The sequence below is a fragment of the Vombatus ursinus genome, unplaced genomic scaffold (assembly GCF_900497805.2).
Source record: "Vombatus ursinus unplaced genomic scaffold, bare-nosed wombat genome assembly UNPS02010822.1, whole genome shotgun sequence".
Classification (NCBI taxonomy): Eukaryota; Metazoa; Chordata; class Mammalia; order Diprotodontia; family Vombatidae; genus Vombatus; species Vombatus ursinus.
The window spans coordinates 2,004,828-2,011,949 of NW_020950600.1; positions in this window are offsets into that span (position 1 = coordinate 2,004,828).

A 7,122-nucleotide genomic window follows, 5' to 3' on the forward strand; every position below is an offset into this window, starting at 1 on the left:
TAGCTGATAGGACACAGAGAACTGGTGGTCAAGAATCAGGAAGGTGCATAACCAGTGTATCTGATAAAGGCCTCATTTCTAAAATATATAGAGAACTAAGTCAAATTTATAAGAATACAAGTCATTCCCCAGTTGATAAATGGTCAAAGGATGTGAACAGGCAGTTCTCAGACGAAGAAATTAAAGCCATCTTTGATCATATGAAAAAATGCTCTAAATCACTATTGATTAGAGAAACGCAAATCAAAACGACTCTGAGGTACCACATCACACCTATCAGATTGGCCAACATGACAAAACAGGAAAATGATAAATGTTGGAGAAGATGTGGGAAAATTGGAACACTAATGCATTGTTGGTGGAGTTGTGAAATGATCCAACCATTTTGGAGAGCAACTTGGAACTATGCTCAAAGGGCTATAAAAATGTGCATACTAGGACTGTATCCCAAAGAGATCACAAAAGTGGGAGAAGGACCCACATGTACAAAAATATTTATAGCAGCTCTTTCTGTGGTGGCAAGGAATTGGAAATTGAAGGGATGCCATCAATTGGGTAATGGCTGAACAAGTTGTGGTATGCTATACCACATACTATTAATGGTAATGGAATACTGTTGTGCTATAAGAAATGATGAGCAGGCAGACTTCAGAAACACATGGAAAGACTTGTATGGTCTGATGCTGAGTGAAGTGAGCAGAACCAGGAGAACGTTGTGCACAGTAATAGCCACGTTGTTTGATGACTAACTTTCATAGACTTGTCTCTTCTCAGCAATGCAAGGATCTAAGACACCTCCAAAAGTTGCGTGATGGAAAATGCTATCCATATCCAGAGAAAGAATCATGGAGTTTGAATGCAGATTGAAGCATACTATTTGCTCTTTTTTTTTTCCTTCTGTTTTGTTTTGTTTCCTCTTTCTTGTGGTTCCTCCTATTGGTTCTAATTCTTCCTTACAACATGACTAATGTGAAAATATGTTTAATAGGAATGTTTATATAGAGCCTATATCAGATTGCACACCGTCTTGGGGATTAGGGGGAGAAAAATTTAAAACTCAAAAGTATATGGAAGTGATTGTTGAAAACTAAAAATAAATTAATAAAAAATACATAAAAGCTACAAAAAAAAAAAAAGAGTCAGGAAGGTGGACTCTTATGCTGCTGCTGAGCTTACCCAACTGGACCACCAAGTTAGAGACTAAGCCCTGAAAGGGCTAAGCCACTCAGCTTTGGAGCTCCGGATCAGTGGGTATATGAAAGTAACCTCACATAGCTAGCTGCATACTCCGACCATCTTCCTACCATGCCCCTCATCACCTCTAGCCTGCACTACTGCAGCAGCCTTCTCACTGGGCTCTTTGCCTCAAATCTCTCTGTATTCCAATCCAGAGGCAGCTGGTGATATAGCAGATGGAGCACTGGGCTCGGAGTAAGAAAGAGCTGAGTTCAAATCTGACATCAGACTAGCTGTGTGATCCTGGGCAAATCACTTAATCTCTGTCTGCCTCAGTTTCTTCAACTACAAAATGGGAAGAATAACTGCACTTAACCCAGATTGTTAAGAAAATAAAATTAGATAACATTTGTAAAAGTGCTTTGCTCAGTACCTGAAACATAATAGTCTCTTTATAAATACTGATTTCCTTCCTTGCCTTCCATCCTTCACACAGCTGCCCAGGCGTTTTGCCACCCTGATGCTCAAAAAAGTCCAATGTTTCTTCCTATTATCTCCAAGATCAAACATAAATTCCTTTGTCTAGCATTTTTTTCAGTTTAAAAAAGTTTCTATTGACATTTTGTTTCCCACATCACCATAATAACCCAAGCCCTTCTTTCCCCTCCCTGAAGGCCATCCCATGTGACAGAGTATTGTTTTTTTAGAGAGAAAAGTCAGGATGACTGGTCAATGCATTGAAGAAGTCTAAAACCATATGCAGTGTGTAACACTGTTCGTCTTTCCACCTTCACCAAGGGGCATTCCGGGTGTGTCTTCTCATCTTTCTTCTTTCCAGTCCCATCTGATCTTCTGGTATTTTGGTGTGTCGTTCTTTTCACTTGCATTTTTGGGGTTACTGGGTATGTTGTCTTCCTGGCTCTGCTCTCTTCACTCTGCATCAGTTCGAGACTTTTCCCCACTTCTCTGGACTCATCACACATACCATTTCTTACAGCACAGTCATATTCTATTACATTGATGTTTCACAATTTGTTTAGTCATTTCCCGATCGATGGGCATTGACTTTGCTTCCAATTCTTAACTAATCACAAAAAGAGCTGCTATAAATATTTTGGAGTCCACGGGGACTTTTTTTTTGGTCTTATCAATGGCTTCCTTGGGGTATGAGCTCAGTAATGGGGTCTCTGCTTCAAAGGGTGTGGATATTTTAGCCATAGGGAATGGCTATTAGTTTTATACCTATTTATTAATTGTTTATATATTTTGCATACTTATCAGAGAAATTTGATACAAAGATTTTTTCCCCCATTTGATTACTTCCCTTCTTGTCCTAGATGCATTAATGTGGTCACTACAGAAGCTTTTCAGTTCCAAGTTCCCTCTTCCACTGTAGACATAGTATTAGGTTCCTTCAGTCACTTTAATCTTTTTTTTTTTTATGGTGACCCTGATCCTCCTGGATCCCTTCACCTCACCCCTGATCCCCCCCTTTCTTTTGATATTCCCCCTTCCTCTCCTCCCCTTCAGCTAGTCCTGTTCCTTAGTTTTTTTTAATTTCATTTTTTTTGCTCGCCTTTCCAAAAAATGATTTATCTCACTCTCTTCATTATCCATCTTCTCTTTCTGTCCACTCTAGACCCTCATTCTGTGATTCATGACCCTTATAATTGCCTGGTCTCTCTCTTTTCTCTTTATTCTTCATGCAACCAAAGCTTCCAAAGGATCCATTCTAGGCTCTGTCCTCCAGGCACTTTCTGCAACCATCTTGTAGGACTTGACCCCAAAGATTACCCTTTCCCATTGTATTTCACTTCCAGAATAATGCTAGAATAATGCTAGAGACTATTATGTTTCAGGTACTGAGCAAAGCACTTTTACAAATGTTATCTAATTTTATTTTCTTAACAATCTGGGTTAAGTGCAGTTATTCTTCCCATTTTGTAGTTGAAGAAACTGAGGCAGACAGAGATTAAGTGATTTGCCCAGGATCACACAGCTAGTCTGATGTCAGATTTGAACTCAGCTCTTTCTTACTCCGAGCCCAGTGCTCCATCTGCTATATCACCAGCTGCCTCTGGATTGGAATACAGAGAGATTTGAGGCAAAGAGCCCAGTGAGAAGGCTGCTGCAGTAGTGCAGGCTAGAGGTGATGAGGGGCATGGTAGGAAGATGGTCGGAGTATGCAGCTAGCTATGTGAGGTTACTTTCATATACCCACTGATCTGGAGCTCCAAAGCTGAGTGGCTTAGCCCTTTCAGGGCTTAGTCTCTAACTTGGTGGTCCAGTTGGGTAAGCTCAGGTGTCAGAGAGAGCACTGGCCCATAGTAGGCTCCTCCTCCACCACGTCCCTGATTATGCAGCTCACCATTGATCTACACCTTCTCTTGTTGACCTCTTTTTCTACATTTGCCTTGAAATTGCCTCCCTGTATCCATGGGCTTTCCACTTTTCCAGGGGCCAGCTGCCCCCAGGGGTTCCAAAATCTCCCCCTCCCAGGACAAGCAGATTTCTGAAGTACCAAACCTCCCAGGTCCTGTCTCCTTTCACTGACCATCTCTCTTTACCCATAGGGGAACCCCTCTCAACTCCAAAGTAAGGCCTCCTCCCCACCCCCTTTTCAATCTTTCTCTCCTCTGCTTCACCCACTTCCCTGTAGGCTCTTCTCTTTCTGAGACCACAGAAGCCACCTTCCCCTCACTTCTAGCCCTTGATCTGACCCTAACCACTTTTTTCCATCTCCCTGCTCCTCTCCCTCTTTTATGTACGCTCCCATGTTGTGATAGAGTCCCCTAGAGAAGCATTCATTTGTAGGGAGAGTGTCTCCATGTTCCATCCATAATGCCCTCTGTCCTCCTCTTCACTGTTATCTCTGCCAGATTTCCATCTTCATCCCTCTCTCTTTGTGTACATTTAGAAAGAAGTCTCTTTGTTGTCATCCATTGCAGTTGCTGTCTGCATTTATTCACTCCTCCTACCTTTATGTTGTTTGAAGTGTCCAAGATGCAAATAATCTATTTGGTTCTGGTTTTCTTTCTAAAAATGTTCCAAACTTTTCATCTTATTGAACATCTACCTTTTGTCCTGTATTGTTAGGCTCAGATTTACAGGACAGATCACCTTGGGCTCCAGTACTCTTCAGAATACATTATTCCATTCTCTCCTCCTTTTTCTAGTGGCTGTGGAATAGTCTTGCATTATTTGCATGTCATTTCCTTTGTATTTGGAGGTCTTTCTCCTGATGGCTTGAAGAACTTGTTTCTGAATAGAATTGTTAAATTTAATCACTATGAATGATTTGCAGCCTGTGAATTCTTTCAATTGGAATTTCATTTTCTGTGTTTAGAAGTTCTGGGCAATTCTCTTCTATTTTTTTCCTTCATTGTGGCGTTAAGGTTTTGTCTCCTGCTATGTTTTTCTGATTTATCTCTTTGCCTCCTGTCTTTGGGTTTAGTATGTTTTACTTGCACAGTGAGCATATTTTCCCTTAATGCTCTTGTTTTTTGTTTCTCTTTTTCTAGGTTGTCTTTTACACCTGTATATTTGCATTCCCAGTCTCTTGTTCTCTCTTTTGTTTCTTTCTTGAGGCTTGCCATTGAAGATTCAAGTTTTTCTAGTCTGTTCATTATTTTTGCTGTGCAAGACATAAATTCTGCTCTCATAATTCTCACTTCTCTTTTAAACCATTCAGGAACAGTAAGTTGTGATTACATGTTCTCCTCAACTTCCACAGGCTTCTCTGTCTTATCAAGTGCAGATCATTTTCCTTTATTTAGCAGAATTTATTCATACATGCTTGAACTCATTTACTAGCTTTGGAGGCCACATTTCCTTTTATTATTAATGTTTGTCCTGTTGATTTATCTGTTTATGCTCAAGGTCTTTGAGTTTTTTTCTTCCTGAAATCTTTAGTACTTTCAGTCTTTTTTCCCCTTTATTTTCCTTATCACTCACTTTCTGACTCTCTCCCCTCTGACCATGGGCTGGATCTCAAAATGTCTCAACCTCTACCCATAATGGACAATTCACAGTTCACCAGTGTAAGACTCTGGCACAAATAGCGTTTGAATGGTCAGAACTAACCCTAGCTGGACGCTATGCTCTTTCCTCAAGCTTAATGGAGCACTGCACAGCTTCCCACATGCAAGATGACCTGTCTGCTGTCTCCATACCTCAGATCTCTGGCCTGGAACTAGTAATTTAGAGTCTATTTCTCCCAGCACTGGAAGTTCAGAGCTGTGCAGCACTGGTGCTTCAAGTTTGTAGCCCCTGACAGGCTTTCACTCCTAAATGATTGCAGCCAAGCTAACTGTTGAGGCCAGAGCAAACTTCTGCAGCCTGGAGCTGGGGTCTCCATAGTTCAGGAAAGAGGCAAGGGGGGCCAGGGTGCTGGGGTGGATTTTGATGTAAGCCTGTATTGTGTACTTGAGTCTGCTAGTGAAGCCTCATGACTGGTGGCGTGGGGGGGGGTGTGCTACTGAGCAAGCTCAGGGTCAGTGAGTGTCATTTCCTCTGTGTGTGTGTGTGTGTGTGTGTGTGTGTGTGTGTGTGTGTGTTTAGCTTTCATTTGAATTCTGTGTGAATTAGACCATGGAGATAGCTGAAGTTGCTTTATCTTTGGCACATAATTTCTGTTTTGGAGAGGTTTGAGAAGGTATGGGGATTAGAGAAAATGTCTTGTCTGCCATCTTATTGCTCATGTGACCCCTGTTTAGCATTTAAAACTCTTCGTGATCTAGTACCTTCCTCCCTTCACAGTTTTCTTATGCCTTACTCTCCTCCACACACTCTACATTCTCGCCACACTGGCCTACAGTTGAACCCCCAGTTGTTTGAACATAACACTCCATCTGGCTCTCTCTGCCTTTCTGATAGCTGCCTCCCACACCTGGAATGCTTGGCCTTCTAACCATAGGCTTCTTATGTTCCCTGACTTCCTTCAAGACTTAGCTCAAATCCCACCCACTCTAAAAGACTCTTCCCAGTCTTCTAATGTTTTCCTGTTTCAGACGTCTTGTATTTATGTAGTTGTTTACTTTTCACCATTCCTATTAGAATGCAAGCTCTTTGAAGGCAGGGATCTTCTTTTTGTATCCCTAGGGCTAAGCAAAATATCGTAATGCCTGCTTGCTGACTTGACCCCTGTTTTTTATGTCTTGCTCTGTGAATAGTAAACAAAGCAAAACTGCCTTTGCTTCTGGAAGGGGCATGTCCATCTAAGCTCCTCTGGTTCCATTCATCAGTCTTGTAACTTCTCAGACCAAAGCACTTTTCTCTGGCCTTGATGACATGAAGTGTGTTATCTTCTGCTGTGCATTCTTCTGGAGCAGGGGCTGTCTCAAATTTGTCATTGTAGCCCCCAGAACTTAGTACAGTAAATATCAGTAAATACTAAAGTGATGTTCTCTCCTCCTTCCCCTTCCTTTCTTCTTTCCTCTCTTTTCTTTCCTCCCTCCTCTTCCTTCCTTCTGATGTGGATATAAACAGCACCCTAAGGGTTAAAGAGAATATTAAAGGTTGCTTTTCCAGTACTTTGTGAGGCCCCTCCTGAGCATTCTAAAGTTTCTTCCTCTTATCTTTAAATACCATAACATAAAATTTCCCGTCTTATTTATCTTGTGGTTATCTTTAACCACCACAAGACCCTAAAACTACATCATCATTCTACATCTATGTAAGCATAACTCCCCCAAATATCGGTGTCTCAATTAGCTTTCTTGCTAATGAGATCTGTGCTGCTTACAAGTTAAATAAAGCTCCCAATGAATAGTTACAGAGAAGGTCTAAGTGAATTCTTTCACACCCAAACTGCTCTCTCAAACCCGACCTCAACACTTCTTTCCTCCCTCTCTCTCCTTCTTTCCTTCTTTTCTTCCTTCCTTCCTTCCTTCCTTCTTTTCTTCCTTCCTTCCTTCCTTCCTTCCTTCCTTCCTTCCTTCCTTCCTT